General features: G+C 43.9%; 1 long non-coding RNA gene across 4 annotated transcripts in view; it reads left to right on the top strand.

Annotated features, from left to right (window-relative positions):
- Positions 1-23,394, top strand: part of LOC309535206 — a 135,187-nt gene that overhangs the window by 20,847 nt on the left and 90,946 nt on the right. For 2 of the 4 annotated variants that reach the window (XR_014221113.1, XR_014221115.1), the window contains exons 3-4: positions 5,310-5,428; positions 20,489-20,896. This is a non-coding gene — a long non-coding RNA (uncharacterized lncRNA). Of the gene's footprint in view, positions 1-5,309; positions 5,429-10,973; positions 11,093-20,488; positions 20,897-23,394 lie in introns of those variants that run through there. The other 2 variants (XR_014221114.1, XR_014221112.1) reach the window with 2 other exon arrangements.

Raw genomic sequence — 23,394 nt, forward strand, 5'->3', positions numbered from 1 at the left:
GGAAGTGACCTTTCCAGACAATGGAATAACTTCTTTTCTTACATCTGCAGCTGTGATCTCCTGGGTGACACAGATGCCGTTGGCAGTCAAATGCACATGTGTACTCTGTCCATTTCCCTCCCTCTCACCCACCACTCTGCACAGTCCCAGGCCTGGGCAACCCATGCTATGCCACCATCCAGAATTCTGTGGTTTCTGCAGCCTGGGGGAGTGTTCCAGGGTTGTAGAAGAGCAATTCTTACCAACCATAAGGGAACCAAATCCATTTGCATGTGTATCCTTGGGTACTTTCTTCCTTCTGGGCTAGAGCAGCCTTCCCAACCTGGTACCCTTCACCTGCTGTGAGACCACAGCTCCCATCAACCTTGACCATTGTCTATGCTGGTTGGGGCTGATGGGAGTTGAAGTCCAAGACATCTGGGGGACATCAAGTAGAGGAAGGCTGTACTAGAGGCAAGATGAATGGCTATCAGCACAACCCTACACGTCTCATTAGGTTTAAGGGGACTTGCTTCCAGGAAAGCAAGTCTGGAATTTGAATCTGAGTATTGAGCATACCTGGATCCTGTGATGTCTAGTCTTTGTTGCCTCTCTCAGCTTCACTGAGCTTTCCTTCCTTCCTTTAGCATCTATTGTGGCTGCAGGCATAGATCATCATCTCTGAGTGTCAGGTTATGGAAGCTGTTCTGTCTTAATGCTGCTGCGGTTGCCGTTGAAACCCTTGGCTCAGAGCCTGACCTTACCAGAAGCAGCAGCTGCTGCGTCTTAAGCTTCAGTGCATTAACCAAAGAGATGTTAACATCTACACAACAAACTCAGAAACAGCCAAGGCTGGAAGCAGTGAAGTCAGTTTTTTGCTGGCAGCGGGTGGCTCCAAGAACCGATGAGGTAAGGGAAGTCAATATCTTGCAAGGCTCCTGGCAACAGTCAGCCATATGTGCCTCAAGCCCCCTATTGGTTAGATTATTGGACACAGGACTGGGAAAGATGGGCTCAGTTTCCAATTTATTCATCATATTGTTAAGTATCCATGTGAAAATCATTGCTAGCTACTGTCAGTTCTCCATCTGGAAAATGGTGATTATGACCTACCTCATAGGACTCTTTTCTGAGAACAAATGGCACTGCAGAAAACAGGGGGGGGGCTTTGTATACTAAAAAAAGAAGAAGAAACATTGAAGTTGTTCATAAATCCTAGGAATATGTCCTCTTCAGTTATGAAAACACTCAACATTTCATGTAATTAGAAGCTTTGCACTATTATTTTCCATAATAATTCAAAGGATTCTCTTTTCTCTTTTTGATGGCTGTGGCACACTGAGTTGGCATTTGTAAGGTGTGATTGTGCAATGAAACTATTTTGGAACTGGTAATTGCTAATTGAACACCATCCAGCCCTAGAAATAGATAACTCCCCAACATATCAGTTTGTACCAGTTCCCATACCCCTGGCAGACATGCAACGATCATTCTGTTTCGGACACTAAAACTGGAATGTTGTAAATGTGAACATGGTCTGATAGTGAGTTATTCTGCATTAAAAAAAAACTAGAATAGTGGATCTGTGTAAATAAGTATGTATCAAAAATGCAAAAAGACATTATATCATCATCAACAAAATAATCTACAGCTCATTTTCTTACATTAAACTATTTTAAAAAATAATAATCCAGATTTCAGTTGCTATTGAACTGCATATTGCAAAGTGCAAGGTTTCTGCTACATTTAAATAGCTTGACAAAAAGGATCCACCAATCAAAGTTTTCTGCTTATGGAATTTAGCAGGAACACACCAGTCCACAGCATCTTCCATGGCAGTAAAGCCTCACTCCAAAGCAGTGCATGTGACAACCTAGGAAGAGGGAGATGGAGGCCTTTATGAGACAAACTTGGCTATTCAGTGAGGCTTACTCCCATGTGATACAGAGTGACTTGCACCTGCCTTGCTAGCTTTCCAGAAGAGAAATGAACAAGGAGGCACCACTGATCTCTTCCACCATTGATCCATCTGGTCATCAGCTGCTGCAGCACTCTTTGCAAATAAACCATTTGTCATTTGTTCCAGCAGCTGCTGCTCCCTAATTGGTTGCTGCCCAAGCAAACTACCTGTATCCACTTTGCAAAGATAGCTGCACTGGTGGAGCAGGAGGACCAAACAGAGAATCTCCTTCTTTGAGACTACGCAAGGCAGTGAAGGTAAATAAGTAAAGCTGGGATCCAATACATGGTTTGATGGGAACAAGTCTCATTGACTAGGGAACGGGTGGGTCCAGTAGTGTAGCATGGGTTGCTCACACCTGAGGCCATGTGTAGAGGGTGGGAAAGAAATGAATGGAGTATGTGCACATGTTGTCTGGAGATGTCATTTATTGGTTCACATGAAGAAGCAGTTTTCAACAGAGCCCAGCAACAGAAGTACAGTGGTACCTCCGGTTGTGAACGGGATCCGTTCTGGAGCTCTGGTCGCATCCCGAGGAATTCGCAACCGGAGGTGCCATTTCTGTGCATGCACGCAGCACGTAGAGTGCTTCTGCGTATGCGGCAAAACCCAGAAAAATACTTCCAGGTTTGCCGCGTATGGATCCTGAAAGATACGTAACCGGAGGTGAACGCAAGTAGAGGTACCACTGTATGCATCTGTATTAAGGCAGCAGCAAGTGTTGAAATTTTGTGCCCCCTGACAATTTTGAGCCCAGGGTAATCGCCCCTATGAGCCCCCCCCCCCCGTGCTACACCACTGGGTAGATCACTGTATTAAGGCCCTATATGCACTATGAATTTTAAGCAATATTATATCACTTTGAGAGTCATGGCTTCCTCCAAAGAATTCTGAGGACTATAGTTTGTTAAGGGTGCTGGGAATTGTTAGAAGTCTCAGAAGTAAGACCCATTGAGTCTAGAGCGGCTTGCTTCCCATAAGTTGGCCTCGGATTTGAGCCACAAACATCTTTCTCCCATTTTCATGCTTTCTTAAATGTACAGTGGTACCTCAGGTTAAGAACTTAATTCGTTCCTGAGGTCCATTCTTAACCTGAAACTGTTCTTAACCTGAGGCACCACTTTAGCTAATGAGGCCTCCCACTGCCGCTGTGCTGCCGCCGCGTGATTTCTGTTCTCATCCTGAAGCAAAGTTCTTAATCTGAGGTAATATTTCTGGGTTAGCGGAGTCTGTAACCTGAAGCGTATGTAACCTGAATCGTATGTAACCTGAAGCGTATGTAACCCGAGGTACCACTGTATATTTTGTTTTATTTTGTTTATTTTGTTTTATTAAGTATGTTTTATTTTGATTTAACCATTTCTTAGTTGTGTTATTCGATTATTCTCAAGCCTTGACATGTCCCCAAATTTTGTTCTGCTATGGTCTACACAAAGCAACCTAAAGGAAAATAAGCTCTCATACAGCTTTATAAAAACTCCTAAATAGATAGCACATCATGCTGAAATTGTCTTTTAAATGAGTTATAGAGTGTAAACGTGCCTGTGGGACTGGCCAATACATGTTGGGAAGCACATAACATATATTTACACTGACTCTTATCGAAAGAATACACGACTGGAAAAATTCAAAGACAGCCCCTGAAATGCACTGCTTCAAAAATGCATCATGAAAAATATCATGCTTACCAAAGAAGAGACCTTCAAGTCCCTTTAGGATATTTAAGCTACAATATTTGAAGAACTTGGTGGCTGAAACTGAGAACCATAAGTCAGAAAACAATTATATTTGACCCTAGCGACAGCCTTTTTGTGAGTTGTTATGGAGCAACTGAGAAATTTCATTGCCCTTTGGGAGGATCAATATCTATAAAACAGACACGGTTAAGAGAGACAACAAAAATAGTATACAATTTGTTTCTTTTTATAAAGAATGTGCTTTCCCCTTCCCCCTCCACCCCCACTGAAATCTTTGGCACTGCACACAAACAGTTTGGGTTTGGTAGTTTTCATAGTTCTCTTTCTCTCTGTATAGGCAGCTTTTGGCTTAACTGCATGTGGCTGTCAAGATACGGCAGATAGTGAGTGGCAGAAAGAGAGGGAGACCATTTTGGGTTCTGGCCCCGCCCACTGCCAGCAGGCAACCCCTGACAGATTAACACTGAGGGAATATGCCCCTCCGCAGAGGGGAAACATGCTTCTCCACGGCTGAGGGAGAAGGGACTACATATTATTGTGCTTAAGGGCCAGATCATACCTCAAAATGAATAGAATTGGATATTTCACCAGTATTTGTTGATGCACGACTGGTACAAAACCAAAAGCTTACTGAAAAGAAAAGAACGCTTTAGTAGCTGGCAGCCACTGAGAGTGACCGGGGCAACCTGGTCAGATGGGCAGTACATAAATATTATTATTATTATTATTATTATTATTATTATTATTATTATTAACATCGGGGAGTCCTGTGTAGAGAGAGTCTCTTCCTTTAAATTCCTAGGAGTTTATCTCAGTGAAGACCTTACTTGGAAGATCAATACAACCCAGGTGTTTAAGAAAGCCCAACAGAGACTCCATCTCCTCAGAGTATTGCGAAAGAACGATGTCAATCAACATCCTTCTACCGGTCCACAATAGAAAGTGTCCTTTCATACTGCATCACAGTGTGGTATGCTGGTTTGACATCAACTGATAGAAAGTGCCTACAGAGGGTGATGAATACAGCACAAGATATTATGGGCTGTCCCATGAATCCACTGGATGAAGAATGTTGCCTCAGGAGGGTAAGGAAAATTCTCAGGGATGATTCACACCCTGGCTGGCACTTTCTTGATCTCTTGCCCTCGGGCAGAAGCTATAGAAGCATGATTTGTTGCACCAACAGGGTAAAGAACAGCTTCTATCCATGGGCTATTAAGCCGCTGAATGAAAAGATAACAACATGGCAACTGACTTTTGGGTTTGGTGGTTGTGCGTCAGGAAACGAGCGGAATTAAGACTAAGAGAGCTGAGTGGGGAGTACCCATGTAATCTCACTGTATACAAGCTGTACAAGTGACAATAAAGTATTTCAATTTCAATTTCAGTTTCCATTTAAATTATTATTATTAATCAAGTGACCTCTTTCCAAGTCTGTAAAAAGAAAGTCCCCCCTCCCCCATCTCTGAGGTAGAAGGGGTATCTTAATACTTGGTTTAAGTGCCCATTCATTCTTGGGTATGAACAGCATTCGATATTTTGGTACAAAATGAAAAGATTATTAAAAAGAAAAGAAAGCTTCAGTCGAGTGACCTCTTCCCAAGTCTGTCACTAACCTCATTAAGCTACTTGAAAATACAACAGTGACTCTCAACCTTATTCGTTCCCTGCAGGCTTTGAAACATATTGAAGGGGAAATAGTGAGGAACAGCGACTCTGCAGCTCTCAGACAGCAAGCTAATAACAGGTTACTCTTCTGAGGTCAGAGTTACCCAAGCCATCAAAATGCAAGGTGAGTCGAGCAAAGCAGCCCTTTGGAGAAAATTCTATGTGAACTGAGGAGGTGGGATGGATGCCCAGTAAAATGTCAGCTTATGGCCTTTTGCCTCGTGTTCCAGAGGTTCTCTGCCTCCCCCACCATTGAGTGCCATGACAGCTCACCCCTACAGATGAGGAAATATGGTGGAAGTCAGCTTTGAGTCAGTAACATGTGCAAGGAAATGGCCTGGCAGCCGCCTTTGTGTTAGAGCAGGCGCAGGTAGGTAATATAAAGAAAAGCCCAAAAGCAAAAGCTCCAAAAAGATGGTAAGGAATGGAGTACATTAAAATGGTGCCCTTTCGACCTGCTCGCCATAAGTGCTCATCTATAATGCACACTACGAAATGCCCTCATGCTTGACATGCCATCTTCTGCTTCTCTCTCCAAGGAGATGTCTTCGATGGTAATTCAACTGTGTCAAAAGCCAGCTTTTAGCCACAGGAATACAAACAGTTTCATATGCACTTCTATTTTTTTTAAAAAAAGAACTGGCATAATTGGCAGAATATGGGCTGTAAAAAAACACATTCATACTGTAAACTTAAGCCAGCCTTCTGGTGTCCTGCAAACGTCTTGGACTGCAATTCCTCTCAGGCCTAGCCAGCATGGGAGCTGAGGTCCAACACATCTAGAGGGCATGAGGTTAGCAAAGGCTGACTTCTGAGGAGGCCTGCAGAGAACCCGGCGGCTTATCTGTTTACACTGTCTCTTTGGAGTAATAAGTATTTTATTCATCATTTACACAATTGAATCAAAAGTGGGTGGAGCACAGAGATGTTGAATTGCACCCAACATGGGGGGGGCGTTGTCGTGTGTGTGTGATGTCACATGTGTATGACATCACATACACACGTCACTGGCACGCTGGGCTCCTCAAAGGGTTGTGCCAGAGTGCTGGACATCTGGCACTCTGGCACAGCCCTGTTTACAAGCCCCCAGAGGACCTTCTTGTCTTCACTGGCAGTCTGGGTTTATCAGAGGGTTGCACAAGAAGAAGACGAAGAAGAAGAGTTTGGATTTGATATCCCGCCTTTCACTCCCTTTAAGGAGTCTCAAAGCGGCTAACATTCTCCTTTCCCTTCCTCCCCCACAACAAACACTCTGTGAGGTGAGTGGAGCTGAGAGACTTCAAAGAAGTGTGACTGGCCCAAGGTCACCCAGCAGCTGCATGTGGAGGAGCGGAGACACAAACCCAGTTCCCCAGATTACGAGACTACCGCTCTTAACCACTACACCACAAGAGTGCTGGACCTTCAGTGCTCTGGTGTGACCTCTGAGCTTCATGATTTTCTATTTTTGGCTGGCTTAGTCTGGATTTTGCTGGCACAGTCAGTCAACTTTTCCTCCTTCCAGGGAAAAAACCACGAATGAATAACATTAAACCGCATTGATTGATGATCTTCTAAAATTAAATGTAGTATGTTCCCCTACTTTAACATAATTCATTGCGTATGGAAAAATCATCTCTGCCCTGATGACCGGTACAATTATATGCTTCATTAAAGTGCCATGTATGTCCTTAAGCACCCACACTGATTGATCGTGGCAGCAGTAAAGAGCTCATAAACCTTTGTGAGTGTATAGATGCTCTTGGATAAAACCTGGGCACAGTGCACTGCGGGGGTGGGGGCTTCTCATCTTCCCACCCATGTTGGAAATAAGCAGTTTTACCATGTCCACATGCATACTTTCAGAACATTTTGCTTTCCAGTCTTCACACAGGCAGGAAAGGAAAGGACTTTGCCAATGTCTATAAACATACCACGCTGTTTCTAAGCAAAGCTTGCTTTCTTGCGCTTGCACTAGTAAGTATTGCAAAGAAGAGAAGGCATGAGCTACGGACCTATACAATAGGATCTGTGCAATTCTTTTGCAGTTTATGAAAAGCTGGGGATTATGCCAAACTTTTCCAGTTGGGAGAACAGATTGGTCTTCTGTGGCTTCCATTTTTGCTGGGCAGCCAGAAAACTACTGTCTGGCCTGGTTCCAGCTTCTTAATGACTCCACACATGCAGTCATTCCTGGCCAATGAACCTTTGATCTACCTCTATGGTAGATCAGTGTTATTATTCCCAATATTGCATAGGGGGGCTGACGCTGAGAGGGATTTGCTTACTGGCTAGTTACTAGGTGCTAGTGAGCTCCTGAAAGTGTTTGAGCTTTGAATCAAAGGCTTCCTGAGTCACAGCTCAGTCTCTTAGTTCCTCCTAGATACGAGCACTCAGATGGTTTGGATATGGTCAAATGCTGCTCATTTTGCTCTTTTGACTAACACAGAAAGAGCTGGGTACATCCACATTTGCAGAGCATCTGGGCACTACATGCCTCTTTACAAAAAGCCAGCGCAAAAGCTGGCTACTTTTTAAGAAGTGAAGTGGTGTCTATGAATGAAATAGCTAGTTCACTGTAATGAGACGCGATCACACAGTTCCCTTTCATCATGCTTCCTGTTTGCTTAACTTGTGCGAGTTTGCTTGCCTGTAGAACCTCGGGCTTAGGCACACACGGAGGGTATTTCATAAGATAGCTGATGTCAGAGAGGAAGTAATCTGCCATCTCTCCCACCACCACCAGGAAAAATAAATAAAGAAGGAGCCAAAGTGGCAGGTGGTATAGAGAAACAAATCCGAGCCAGTGCAATTACTGCAGGACTGAGCTTGCCTTAGGAATGTCGGCTCCGAAGCAGCTATCTGCAAAACAGATTCTAATTTAAATCCTAGTGGGAAACTGAGAAATAGAAATGGTTATCACTGACGCTCTGTCAGAGGATGTCATTTCCACAGGAATTGGGCAGTTGCAGCATTAAGGAGATCACTTGCTTTGAGAATATAAAGTATTTGTATATGCCTGATGCCAAAGGACTGGAGCTCCAAACCCCTCTATAGCCCCATTCCACAAAATGGGAATTTCCTTGGCACAAAACATCTAAATGTTGGCACTGTATGCTTCCTGGCACATTGCTCCTCCATTGTAAACAGAGGTACAAAGCTTTTGAGTACTGGTTGCTGGAAATGGCAGCAGGTAAGAGTGCTCCTGTGCTCAAATCCTTCTTACAGGTTTCCCAGTGGCATCTGGTGGGTCACTGTGAGAACAGGATTTGGGACTAGATGGGCCATTGGCCTGATCTAGCAGGGTCTTCTCATGGTGGCCTCTAACTAACATCCGTCCCAGCAAGCATGGCTGATGAGCAGGGATAATAGGAGCCAGTACTCCTAGGAGGCAGAGGACAACAAAGTGGAAAAGGCTGCAATAAAGCTATGATTGCCCATGGAATACCCGCTCTTTGAAGGGGTATTCAAAGGGAGTGCAGTTGTTTTATTACTTCATTTGTTTCATTATTATTATTATTATTATTATTATTATTATTATTACCCTGCCCATCTGACTGGGTTCCCTAGTCCAATTTGTTGGAATTGAATTTATTTCATAACAAATCCTGTTAATTATCCTTATGCACATTGTTATTTGTTTTTGTTTACCATGGATTTCAACAGAGACCCAGCTGCTCTTCTGCTGCCTCTAACTTTTGTGTTTTCCATCCAATTTGGCATGACATATTCAGGCCCTGCCAAATTTCAGACAGGTAGGGGGGAAAGCATTCTTGCTTTGTGGGCAATTAAAAGGCCTACGGACACAGCCTGACTCCTATCTAATCTAACAGGGAGAAGGTGGGTTTGGTAGAAACAGTGTAGAATATATTTAAAATACTTAAAGGAACTGTCAGATGGCTGGGAAGATGGTGTGTGTTTTTGCTGCTGTTCTGCAGAATGGCAAAACACAGAGAAACCTGCATGTGTTCTGTTTCCGAACAGAAAAGAGCAAGCACAGGCAAATGGCAACTCCCTGTCCCTCTCTTTCATGTTTCCACAAGCCCTGCCTCCAGGCCACTGTGATTGGAGGATTCTGCCTGGAAAGAAAACCTGTCAAAATTTTGGACACCTATGCTAGAATATGTTTAAGTTAAAGATTAGACCACTGACATTATCACTCACCTCCCACGCATACCCCATCACTATATAACTTCAAGATGACTATAAAGAGAATTGAACTCACATGTTTTTGAACCCCTGCAAAACATCTTCCCTGTGCTCCTGTGGCATGATCAGAAATATGCATAGGTGGGACAAAAGTCACATGGTGGTATCTGTTCCATTGTGTCCCAGCACTGATAGATTCCCCCCTCACACACAAAATCTCCCCCCAAATAAGGAGACTTGTGAGAGGCTATAGTGTGCATCTCTAGAGGAGAAAGGGACATTGTTCAGAATGGATGCTGAAGAAGACCAGGAGGCAAGCAGGTTGTGAAGAGGTGAAATAGTTCTTCCTCAAACATGTTTTGCAGGATTGCCACAGGTGAAGGAAGACCAGGGCTGAGTCTTATGGGAACAGAATTTTAGGGCTGCATACTGGGTGGCATTGCCCCTATGAATCATCAGATGAAAAGATACATTGTAGGCCAGCAGTGTGGACAGTCATTGCTGAGCTAGAACTCCCATCAACCCTAGCAAGCATGACCAATGGCCAGGGATCATGATGCCTGAAGTTCATCATCATCTGGAAAGCCAAGGGTTCCCCACCTCTGCTATATATAGGCAATTGTGCTTCTATCATAACACTTATTTGGGTGGGGTAACTGGAACTATTGATTGTTTCCAGTCTCTGATTGCACTCTGTACTTTTTGGAAGGCCTCCCTTTAAATCAAAACTCAATGCGAGTTTCTCTATATGAAATAAACAGTTCCATTCTGCTTCAGAGAAAATGAAATTCTTGTCCCCCGCCCCCATTGTTTCCCAGATCCTCAGAGGCCCATAAACATATTGGCACACTATTCTGCCATTTCTAAAGCAAAAGCAATAGGACGGGAAGTTGAAATTTGCTTCTCCTTTGTTTCAGCTGTAAGAGAATACAGAGCCACACCTGGGAACTGTGCATAATTTAAGGAAAAAAACAAAGACTTGCCATTCTCCTGTTGAAAGAATGTGTGTAATACCCAGTAGATTGGGCCATACCAAATAGAGAATAGATTCTGAGCTGTAATAGCATTTCTAGAAATGATCAATAATAAGAAACTTTAAAAAAAGCTCCACTTATTGCAATTGTCTCCCAAAAATGCTTACATTTCTAAAATGGGAGAAAGCCTTGAGGCCCATAAATCTTTCCTCTTCTTCTATGTTTCTTTGGCTAAACTGCATAAGTGCAATAACAGCCTTGCTGCGACAGATGAAGGCCCATCTCATATGACATTAGACTGTCTCTAGTAATGGCCAGGAGGAGAATGTATCAGTGAGAGCCATCCTCTCTTGTGGGGACGGGAAAGCTGTGGCCCTCTAGATATTGCATTACTATAACTCCAAACATCCCTGAACCACTGGACACTGCCCCACCACCCTCAATCTGCCTCACTGGGACTGCCTGTAAGTTTCCTCCTCCTTAGGGAGACAGATGGGGGCAGGTCTAGAATTACTTGATTCAGTCTCCACCTATCATTGGCCCAGGCTGTGCTTGTCACTGACTCAGGTACCACTGGTTATTGGTCTCCCTGCCTTCAGCCCTACCAACCCCAATGGGCACCAGCCACCACCGAGTCCAAGACCATAAGGAGAACCATCACTGCCCTATTGCCCATTGCCTACATCTGAAACACAAAGGTATGCTATCTCCAAACACAGAAGAAGTGTCTGAAGAAGTGTGCATGCACACGAAAGCTCATATCAAGAACTAACTTAGCTGGTCTTTAAGGTGCTACTGGAAGGAATTTTTTTATTTTGACAGAAGTTTAGAAGTTTAGAAGTATCTGTTGACCAATCCATAAAGCCATCTAAACAAATTGACATCAGTTATAAACTTTGTGTTGTAGATGTAAAAAACAACAACACTCCACTTTCTTTTAACCAACAGATGGTGTTTACTGGAAGACAGTTTCCTACCCAAAGGCAAATTCAGTGTCTTCAAACAACCTGTGTCTGAGGAAAGGCACTAAAGTTTATTACTGTGGGTCAATTGTGTCTGAAAAAAACCATTGCAACTTCTTTTAATAATAAAAACAACCCCTCAGTACTTTCTATTGAGAGAAAAAGTGTCCCAGCTACAGAAATCAGTTCAAAAATTTTGGGATATGTTTTATCCCAGCCTCTTTTTGGTGAAATGTGCTTCCCTATGGAATATTTGTTACATATTTTTGGTGGGGAGTTAACCCAAGTAGCTACATTGATCAGGACAAAAATACTTCCAAACCAGATTCAATTGGGATTTGAGGTATGTGCCTATGGGTATTTTTTTTGCCCGAGCCTTTTTCTTGTATATAGAAGGGGGCAACTATGGAAAAAGTAAGTAGCTAGATTTTGGGGACATTGTTTACTAGTGACAATATCACAGAATAGAGTTTATCAGTGTGGTGTCCATGCATGCTCATGTTACCACAGAGACCTTCTTTGGTGCTCATAGGCTTCGTCTCCTATTGTTGAGATTAAACTTGAGAGAAGCAATCAGCAGAAGTGGTTGTTGTCTGTGCCTGGCTGTGGCATCTGCATGTGTGTGTCACTTGTGACAGTTCCTTTCAAATGTGCCCATGGGGCCAAAAGGTTATAGGCCCCCTGTCCTAGAAGGATTATGTTGTAAGTTTCCTTGCTGTTAAATTCTGCAATGAAATGTCTGCCTGAGGTAGGATTTCATCTCAAGTCACTGTTAACTCTGTATGCAACTTTGAATTCTCTTCAGTGTGGATAAAAATCCCTTCACATACAAAAAGCCAGTATGTTGGGGGGGGGGGAGGCTAAAACAGAGCTCTTCTGCCCAACATCTTCTTGTCTTTGTAAAAGGGATTTCTTCTTTTTTTTTCAAGAGTATGCAGCTCAGACAAAGGTTTGCCCCTCAGCAGGAAGAGCTAAGCCTCTGACTTAACTGTGCCTTAAAATTAGAAAATTTAATTTGAAATCACAGGTGACCTTATCCTCCTCCGTCCCCTTTTACATTCGCATTGTTCTCCTTAAGGGGATTGTGGGCTTGAGACTCCCCGCCCCCTCTTCAGCTCCAGGCGTTGCACCGCATGCTCGAGAGGCAGAATAAAATGCAAACTCAGAGGCAGCTCGGACCTTAAGGCCAAGGTCAATAACAATTCACTAGCAAGTTACATTAAATTCCTAATACACATTCGCTGTTGTCATTTCAGCACATTTTTGATGAGGATGTGGAACTGCCTGCTATGAATGTCATTTCTGCTTGTTATCTAATGGCTTGCCTGTCTCTATTTATAGCCCATCAGATCTCAGGGCTTAACGCAGTCTGAAATGAAACCATCTTAATTTAAAAGAAGCATTGTTCTTGCCTTACCTAATAGCTTCAGGCGTTGAGGAGGGAATGCCTACATGATTAAAACGGATTAGAAACACTCTTGCTTAACACATAACTCGCCAGTGGAATCCTTTTGCCAGGGTAAGATGATGTCGCAAGCCCAACGGGGATGTAAGGCTGCTTGATCACCTAATCAAAGTGGCCTTGTAATACATATGCCTTGTCCTCTCCTCCACTCCTGTATGCAAATTCTATGCCCCTTTCCATTTCTCAGAGCTAACCATGACCGGTTGTGTATCTGCGCTAGCATTTTAGCTGGCCAGGGTTAATCACAAATGATGGTTCTCAGACACAGGAAGAAGAAGAAGAAGAAGAAGAAGAAGAAGAAGAAGAAGAAGAAGAAGAAGAAGGCTTGTCAAGTGTGGTTTTAGCTAAAGTACTGTGCAGAGAGGGACGCGGGTGGCGCTGTGGGTTAAAGCCTCAGCGCCTAGGGCTTGCCGATCGAAACGTCGGCGGTTCGAATCCCCGCGGCAGGGTGCGCTCCCGTCGTTCGGTCCCAGCGCCTGCCAACCTAGCAGTTCGAAAGCACCCCCGGGTGCAAGTAGACAAATAGGTACCGCTTACCAGCGGGAAGGTAAACGGCGTTCCGTGTGCTGTGCTGGCTCGCCAGATGCAGCTTTGTCACGCTGGCCACGTGACCCGGAAGTGTCTCCGGACAGCACTGGCCCCCGGCCTATAGATGTGAGATGGGCGCACAAACCCCAGAGTCTGTCAAGACTGGCCCGTTCGGGCAGGGGTACCTTTACCTTTACCTTTACTGTGCAGAGAGCTGGACCATAAAGAAGGCTGATTGCCGAAGAATTGATGCTTTTGAAATATGGTGCTGGAGGAGACTCTTGAGAGTCCCGTGGACTGCAAGAAGATCAAACCTACCCATTCTTAAGGAAATCAGCCCTGAGTGCTCACTGGAAGGACAGATCCTGAAGCTGAGTCTTCAATACTTTGGCCACCTCATGAGAAGAGAAGACTGCCTGGAAAAGACTCTGATGTTGGGAAAGATTGAGGGCACAAGGAGAAGGGGACGACAGAGGACGAGATGGTTGGACAGTGTTCTCAAAGCTACCAACATGAGTTTGACCAAACTGCAGGAAGCAGTGGAAGACAGGAGTGCCTGGCGTGCTCTGGTTCATGGGGTCACGAAGAGTCGGACACGACTAAATGACTAAACAACAACAACACTGTGCAGCTATGACACGGAGCATGGTTAGCACCAAAAAGGAGAGGAGGAACAAAAGGACAAAGGAAAGAAAAAGAGGACTTTGAAAGAGAACTGGATGAATTCATGGATTACTAGCCACAATGGCTATGTGCTGCCACCACTGCTGGAGGCCCTATACTTCTGAATGCCCGTTGCTGTTCTACTCAAGTCCTTCTTGCGTGCTTCTCATAGTCATCCTGTAGGACATTGTGAAAACAGCATGCTGGACTCAATGGACTCAATGGACAAATCCTGGTTTCAAAGCCTATTAGACTTTGTAGTGTGGGGCAGAGAGACCTGTTTCTTTTACCTAGCCAACTTGGAATGCAGAGCAAGAGGTGTTGCCTACTGGGCTGCTGACTGGCAGGCAACAAGCTACAAAGACCATGACTTGCTTTGAAGTGAAAAGGGGGAAGCTGCCTGCCAGGGTGGTGGAGAGGCAGCTTGTCTGGTCTTCACTGCTTTCCTGATGGTGGGAGATGTCTGGTGAGACACAATTCAGTTAGAAATTCACAAAACTGAGCCAGGAGTTTGAGCAGAAACTTTGACCGTGAAATTGCCAGACTGTACCACGAAGTGCTCGATGTGTCATAGCTGCTTCTTTTTTTCACCTGGCAAATGAGGTGTGCTTAGAAACACGGTCTCCAGCTTGGGAAAGAATACAGAATAAGGCAAAAGCTAGCTGCTTTGTTTGCTTGCCTAGCAAACAACCACAGTCACTCTGAATTTCCATTCCTGTGCTCCTGTCTGCATAGAAGTGTTGAGAGCAAGATATTTTGCAATCTCCTCCACCACAGGAAGCCCTATAAACACAAGTGTTTTCATTGAAGAATAGTTCCTGTGCATCTTGCCTCAGATTCCTGGTTCTACAAGGGCTAGAGACTTTTAGAAATGAAGGGAGGAATTTCGGGTCAGGCAATGCTGCAAATAGGCACTGGATGGGATGGCTTAAATTTGGGCAAAACCTGTCCAACCCCATAGGTGATGCATGTATCACATGAGTTCACCATCTGCTAGCCACTCCCCCAGCCTTCCAGATTGCAGTGGGGAGTATTTCTCTTGTTCCAACGAGATACACTGGAGTCTTATATTTTGCACATTTTTGTAACGCCAACAATCACTCCCATCTGTCAGGCTGGCAGTGCAAGTTGCTTGGATTTACTCTTTGAGAGCAACACAAAACAAGAAGAAACTTTGGGCTTTCTTTTTTTTTTAAGGAATGAAATGGCTGAAAAAATAATTCCATAAAAACTTGTGACAACAGGGGAGAAATCAACCTCAGACGAACAAATTCAGCAGATCCTGGCAGCTATCACACACTCCCTCCATTGCTTAACCAGGGAATAAATACAGAGAGCAGATAACATCCTTTCTTAGTATTCCTCAGCATCCCAATTAGGTGTGATGCAGAATCCCAGGCAAGGGAGCCTTCACAGGCTTTCAAGATCCCAGGTTTTGTTTCTGCAGGAGTTCCCTAAAATGCAAGACTCCTGTAGAAATCAGCATCTGCTAAGCACAGATGGAGGCACTGCGGTATCCCCCAAGTCCTGATTATTGTTTCAACAACAGCAACAGCCTGCTGAAGAATTATTTCCATTGACTTGTGTGGGTATGAGTCCTGTGAGTAAAATATGCAGCTCGAATGTAATATATGCGGATTGGATCTCAGTCTGACTCTCAAAATGCAGTTTTTAAAGTAGAAGAATCTAAGTGCTACCAAAGAGGCAGTAGAGTAGGCATCTTTATCACAGTAATTACAGATGCTCTTTGGTAAAATAACTTCTTGATTTTTCCACAATGCTGAAACAACCAAGGGTAGATATATATATCTGAAAATGAGTGTTGTTGTTAGAATTCAGTATAGAGCTGATTGGGGCATCTGTTTTTTACTGGTCTTTTTATTTATTGGTTCATTATAGTATTTTTAGGCTGTCATCCCAAGGCAGATGACAATACTTTTTTTAAAAAAAGTATCATAAAGGAGACAGAATAAAAACAACTGTTTCAAAACACAACAAACTGACATCTTTTCATTAGACCTCAGCTACAAGATTTAAACTAACGTCAAAAGCGGCGTCATAAAACCATCAAGAAAAAGGAAATGAGAATAAATGAGATTTTAAAGCTCCCCTCTTAAAAAACCAAACCCTCAAATTGAAGGACCAGTCATGTTTTTCTGGCTAAAGACTTCCACAGATGCAGAGCCACCACATTTTCATTGAATGTGGCTGGTGCCGTAAGACCACACCAGGATCCCCTGTTTCTTCCCAACTGTATGCAAACACTTTCCCACATGCATCTTTGAAACTACATCTGGCATTTGCTACCCATTCCAAAACTCTCTCTTCCAAACCCTGCCTGCCCAAAGGAATGCAACTAGACAGGCCGATCAGAAGGAGCCCAGAATGTCAGGCTTCTGACAAATAAACCAAAATGGATATATATATTTTTAAGGTGATCCATGATACTTGATCCATGATACATCAAAGTAGCCCTCAGCCTCACTTTTCTCTCTGTCTACAATGTGAGGTTTATGCTAGATGCCATCTGTTGTTCTGGCATACGTATAGAGTAACTGGGGAAGGATAATAAACTTTTGCAAAAGTATCAATATTCTGTAGCAGCATGGAATATCTTTTAATCAGAAACAGAGATTATCACGATAGGTCTCATCTGGTCACTCCATCAGAGCCTCTCTTTGCACACAGGGGAAGTCCCTAACTCACCAAGGCTTTAAGACCCATTGAGTACCCTCACCTGGTTTAGTCGGCCAGTTGAAACCATCCCCAAGGTGTGGCTTCTGTCTCATGCTGACAGCTTCTGGACCAAAGGTGGGCAAGGTACCCCAGAAGGAGCAAGGTTGTGTTCCCCACCTCTCCTCTAACACCCCCTACACCCCAATAACAACATAACAAAATTAATAAAACCGTTGAATTATATACATTGTATTTCTTGAAATGGGTTTGTTGTGTTGCACATTTAATCTACTTTAACTGTGCAAACTTAAATTTCTGATCTGTGCTTGAATCCCTCCCATTAAATATCATACCCTCCAACATTTCTCCAATGAAAATAGGGATATCCTACCATTCCCTCCAGCACTTCTCCAAGGAAAATAGGGGCATCCTAAGGAAAAAATGGGACATTCTAGGATCAATTCAGAAACCCGGATGACTTCTGTGAATCCACGACTGTCCCTGAAAAATAGGGACACTTGGAGGGTCTGAAATAATGACAATCTAGAGGTGCATCTCCACTCACTAATTTATAGGGTTAACTTCACCCTAGCAGCTGGAGCTTATGAAGAAGCTCTTCAAGTAGTGCTTATTATATGCAAAATACAAATTGAACGAAAGCTGCCTTTCTCAGGGTAATTATCAGCTAATTCTCACCATCTAGACACAAGGAGCTGCCTCAATTGCACATTGTTTTCCCATTCCATGGGTGCGTGTGTGTTAGTAACCATTTTCCACATCTACAATTCTCACTGTGGCAGCAGGAAGTTATGGACTCTATAAAAATGTAATAAGAATTGAATACTTTTTAAAAGCACCTGTTAAGACTAGTACAATGAAATCTTGGCTCTTGTGGTATTTTAAGCCAATACAGACTCTCCATCTGAACAGCTTTCCCTATTGTGTCCTTATAATTGTTTCCAAACAATGCTGGAAAATGAAGGCCTGTATAATAAACTGTTAGGCATGTATGAACTGTGAGCTTTCTCTTTGTAAAGTCAAAGTTCTCCTGTAATAACCCGATTTCTCTCAGAAGAACTCAGTTCTGCAATCTGTGTGGTAAAAGGTAAAGGTCTAGGACCCCTGGATGGTTAAGTCCAGTCAAAGGTGACTTTGGGGTGCGGTGCTCATCTTGCTTTCAGGCCAAGGGTGCCGGCGTTTGTCCACAGACAGCTTTCCGCTTCTGGTACAACGGGACACCGTGATGGAAACCAAAGCACACAAAAACACCATTTACCTTCCTGCTGCAGTGGTACCTAGTTATCTACTTGCATTGGTATACTTTTGTACTGCAGCTTAGTAGATAAATACATGTGTTCAGTGGACTAAGAAATATGTTTACCAATGACTGCTTGACTGAGACTGCAGTCCTCTACTCACCTAGAAGATAGTCCCATTGAACTCAGTGGGGTGCACTTCTAATAGACAAGTGATTGATTTGTTAGTGTGCTACTGCTAATCACAGGGAAGATTAAGAAGCAATGCAAGGCATAATGGACAATGCAGAACTGGCAAAATTAACAGCAAAATGAAGAGAATCCAACAATGGGTGTTTTATGGCAGAATGGATGCCTTTTTCGGACTATTTAAAGAAATATTGTAGTATGATGAACTTGTGAGCAGGATTTGAGCTATGAGCAACAAACAGAGGTAATTAGATTATAATAACGTGGCTACGATTTAATAGATAGACGATAGGGTGCAGCAGAAGGGGAGGAACAACAACTCAATGAAAAATAGGTTGGGATGTTGACAGAAATAAGAGAAAGGATGAAATTGTGTTTTGATGGTACATGTTTAAAATGTTGAGACTTAATAAAATAAACTTGAAAGAAAAGAAGCACTGAAACAGGGGCACCAGCTCCTGGGGACTGAGCCCTTTTGGGACCCCTGAATATTTTGGGGGGTGGGAGCAGCCCCTCCAAAAAGCGTGAAGTTGAAGCATGGAGCCAAGCATGGCACAGCTCTAGTGGCTGGACCTTTCTTCTCCTCCTCCTCCTTCTGCCGGTGGTGGCACCAGGAGGAGAAGGAGGAGTTGCCACCCATTGAAGCCGTGTGGCCATCACTTTCAGCTCTGCCCCTGGTTTCTCCCACTGTCCTGATGTCACATGTGACATATCACACACAACATTGTCCCCTATCGCCCTGGCAAGCTGGCGCCTCTGTGCTGAAACATCTGACACCCAGAAAGATACTGACAACACAATCTTATTTACCGTATATTTCGCTCTATAGGACGCACCCGACGATAGGACGCACCTTGTTTTAGAGGGGGAGAACAAGAAAAAAAATTCTCCCCCTCTCTGCCTAGCGCCCCTTCAGCGAAGCGGCAGGAGGCGCTGCGCAGAGAGGGGGAGAATTTTTTCCCCTTGTTCTCCCCCTCTAAAACAAGGTGCCATTCAAGGTGCGTTCAGTCGCCTTCAGGCGGCTACCTTGGAAGCCTGGAGAGTGAGAGGGGTCTGTGCGCACCGACCCCTCTCGCTCTCCAGGCTTCAGTGAAGGCAACCCGAAGCCTCCAGAGTGCGCTTCGGAGGCTTCGGGTTCCTTTCGACCTGCTCTTTGGGGCTGGTGGGGGAAAGCCCACCGCCAGCCCCAAAGAGCAGGTCAGGGAGCAGCGGAAAGGCGTGCAGCCTTCCGCTGCTCCCCGAGCTTGTGGGGCTGGCGGTGGGGGGAAGCGCTGCTTTTCCCCACTGCCAGCCCCAAAGAGCAAAGAAGCCAAGACAGCGAGTGGAACGCATCCCGCTTGCTGTTTTGGCTTCTGCCATAGCCCCGCGCAGCCCCTCCAGCCAGGAGAGGCTGAGCAGGGCTATGGCTTCTTCCGGCTGGAGAGGTTGCGCGTGGCTAAAGAGGCTTCTGCCATACCTCTCCAGCCGGGAGAGGCTGCACGTGGCTATGGCAATACCCCCACCTCCCGCAAAAGCCCACAAGAGCCGTGCACCCTTTAAGGAGATTTTCTTGTGGGCTTTTCTACCAGGAGGGAGAAAGGACTGAGGAAAAACCCGCAAGAGCCGCGCGGAGCTTGTGTGCGGCTTTTGGGGGCTTTTCCTGCCTGCCTCTCCCCTGCATTCGCTCCATAGGACGCACACACATTTCCCCTTCATTTTTGGAGGGGGGAAAAGTGCATCCTATAGAGTGAAAAATACGGTATATTTACTACTGTTAACTCTTTCTCAATAGTATCTTTTCAGGCATAAGGACAAGAAGCCCACTTTCACAGTGGCTGCTTTTGCTATTTTGTCATTAAAAAAAAAAAGTGTCTTCTTTTTATATCATTTACATTTTCTTCTGCTGTTTTACAAGTTTTATGTAGTCTGCCTTGGATTTTGGAAAGGTGGGATGAAATGTTTTGAACGAACTAACGAATGAATAATTCAGCTCACCCTACTCAGATTCAATATGAATTAAACACTAGCTCTTAAAAGGTCCTGCACATGCTCAGACCTTGCTTTTTAACATTAGTAAAAAGCCAACCTTTGTTAGTCCAAGTCCCAGGCGTTAATTTCGGCTCAAACAGGGCTAGGCATTCATACCTAAGGGGGATTTTTAAGGCTCCAGGGACAGATGGGCAAGCATCAAAACATTTCTGAGACTTGAGAAAAATGAAACTGTGTAGCCTCTGAATTTGTCTTACCAAGTTCTAAGAAGCTCCTCAATCAGAGCAGACAGCTGCATCTGTAAAAGGTTTCTGTCGGCTCTGCTACAAATGTACCCCCACCCCACTGAAACTGTATTATGCATTTTGCTTCCAGGTCTGTAACTATCATCTCTGGGAATGCCGACATCAGGAAGTGATCTACAATTTTGTTTTCCAGATATGCCACCAATGAAGGAACAGCTAATTTATCAATTGTAGCTAGTTCCTGGTAGCTTCGAATTCATCGCAACGCTGCCGGAGCATTTTATTTTCAAATGCTTACTATCTGGTTGGAGTGAAGGTATCACCTTGCATAGACAAGGGTGAATGGGAGTCAGAAGGACTGCTTGGGTCATGTTCTGTTCCAATGCCAGATCCCAAAGTGGATGGCATGGCAAGTTAAGAAAGAAGGGAAAGTCGGGGTGATGCTGTGTTTAGTAAATGAGCAATTAAATGCTGAAGCAAGCAGCATATAAGGATCAGGTCAAATATCATGAATGGAGAAGGGGTGCTCCTCTCAGCCTGCCACCCAGAAATATAATGCCCCATCAACAGCAGATCAAGAAATATTTTAGCATGGACAGGGATAGATAGATAGATGATAGATAGATAGATGATATAGATTATAGATGATAGATAGATGATAGATAGATAGATGATAGATAGATAGATGATAGATAGATAGATAGATAGATAGATAGATAGATAGATAGATGATAGATGATAGATATAGATAGATGATAGATAGATAGATAGATAGATAGATAGATAGATAGATGATAGATATATATAGATAGATGATAGATAGATAGATGATGATAGACAGATAGATAGATAGATAGATAGATAGATAGATAGATAGATGATAGATAGAGATAGGTGATTGATAGATAGATGATAGATAGATAGATAGATATAGTTTCTGCTAGCACATGTTCCTGGAATCTTTGACTGTATCTTGGTTTACAAAAGCAACCTATCAAAGTTTTAACACCGAAGCAAATCCAAGACAGACTCAATTTAGCTACAGGAAAGAGAAAGCCTGCTTATGCAAGGCTTTGAATGAGATTGCACTCCAGTGAAATGTCTTGGATGAGAATCAACCAGTTGCATATCTTTGCTTCATTCCCACCCAACAAGCAATACAGTAGAAGTGCATGCAGTCAGACATGTTGCCTTTCAAAGGCTTTATCCAAAGGGGTAGCACATAAACTATCCATGTGTATTGCTGCACACCAACCTGATCTCTGAATGGTGCGAGATTCCGGGGGGTTCCACTTACCTAGGGTTCATGTTTCCTTTTGGAAATGCACATCAGAGACTGTGATGTCCTTGGGACATATAATACACACACACACACACACACACACACACACACACACACAACCTGAGCCTGCAATGGAGGGGTTCACAAAGGGTCCTGTTTTCCCCATAGCTACAACCTTGGATTCAAACAAAAATCAAACATTGTGCACACTCTCTCTCTCCAGTTTGCTGCTTCACCTCAACACAGGAAGCTAGGTGGGCTTGTATTTTAACACCTGCTGGATCCAGGAGTTAGGAGAATCTCACATGCAGCCTACTTCCCCCCTCCTCAAACTCCTAACAGTATTTCATGTCAAGCAGTTTCAAAAGCACGCACTAACAGAGCTGACTATGGATCTTATGCCTAAAAATAATTACAGAAATCATTCTCTCTGTCATCTGATGGGCCCTGAATTAACAGAGCTGTCAGAAAACATTCAGTCACGCCTGCCACATGCCCACTTCATGCACAAAATATGGGGCAATTTTATTTGGCTTCCCCTGGGCCGCAGTCTGAGGTGGAAGTTCTCCCGAGGGGCGTGATGCTGTCACCAGGATCGCTGCGCTATTTTGAAAACAGGGAGCCCTCTCTCTTCTCCCACCCCTGTTAGCAGAAAGGGGATTTGACTACATGATAGATAGAGCATTAAGGAATTTCTCGTGCACAGTGACTTCTAATGTGAGATGTGCAGGGTGGGATTTGCTGTAACCTAAGCTTGCCACAATCTTGCATAGTACGGCTTGCTGTTTCTGAAGACTCTCAGCATTTAACCTATACTGGTTGCTGCTGCTTGAACTGTTTGTGCCCCAGTAGGCTAAAGACAGCCCAACAGCCATGTCTTACAGGTGTTGGGCATTGCTCCTTGTTTTTTCAGTCCTAGGCAGGCAGCAAAAGCAGGTGGTCTGCCAATACACCATCTGCAGGTGTGTGTTCAGTTAACTGGGTCACAAAAAGGTGAAGAACTGTGCTGCTCTCATTTCAGTGGTGCCCAATTTGTGCACCAAAATACACATACACCACAAAAGAGCATGTCTTGAAGAAACGAAGAGCCCAAGATGCATGTGCCCACTACTGTATGCTACTTGGAGTTGGGGATGGGGAAGAAATTCAGTTCAGTTTACATTTAAAGGGGAACTTGCCTAATTTGAACTTTCCAAAAGAATGCAAGACCTGAAAGGCAGCAATCCTTCAAAATTCGCACGTTGTGAATTTTGTTATGTAGTTTTTCAGCCGAGTGATCTCCACGTACTAGTTTTTCAGCCGAGTGATCTCCATGTACTAGGACAAAGCATGCATAAAAATGTATATAGTAGTGAAAAGACATACAAAAATTACGTGGGGAAAACTGGCAGACATTTCATATAAAATTGTGTACATTAGGAGAAATTCACATGTAAAAGCTGGTGAATTTTCATGAGCATTTAAAAAACAAAACTAAATTCACTAATGTGAAGAACAAAACTTATGATTGGAATCACCCCCAAGGGATGCTTGGGGAATCTGATCAGTGGTTGTTAGAGTGTCAGACTAGGACCATGGAGACCAGGGTTCAAATGTGCACTTGGCCATGAAGCTCACTGAGGCCAGTCACTGCCTCCCAGTCCAACCTACCTCACAAGGTTGTTGTGGGGATTAAATGAGGAGGGGGAAAATATAAATGCAGTGAAATAAATAAATTCTTGTATGGGACAATAGTTGTTTTTCTGTACTTCGGT

Source organism: Podarcis vaucheri, assembly GCF_965113315.1.
Source record: "Podarcis vaucheri genome assembly, chromosome: 6".
Lineage (NCBI taxonomy): Eukaryota > Metazoa > Chordata > Lepidosauria > Squamata > Lacertidae > Podarcis > Podarcis vaucheri.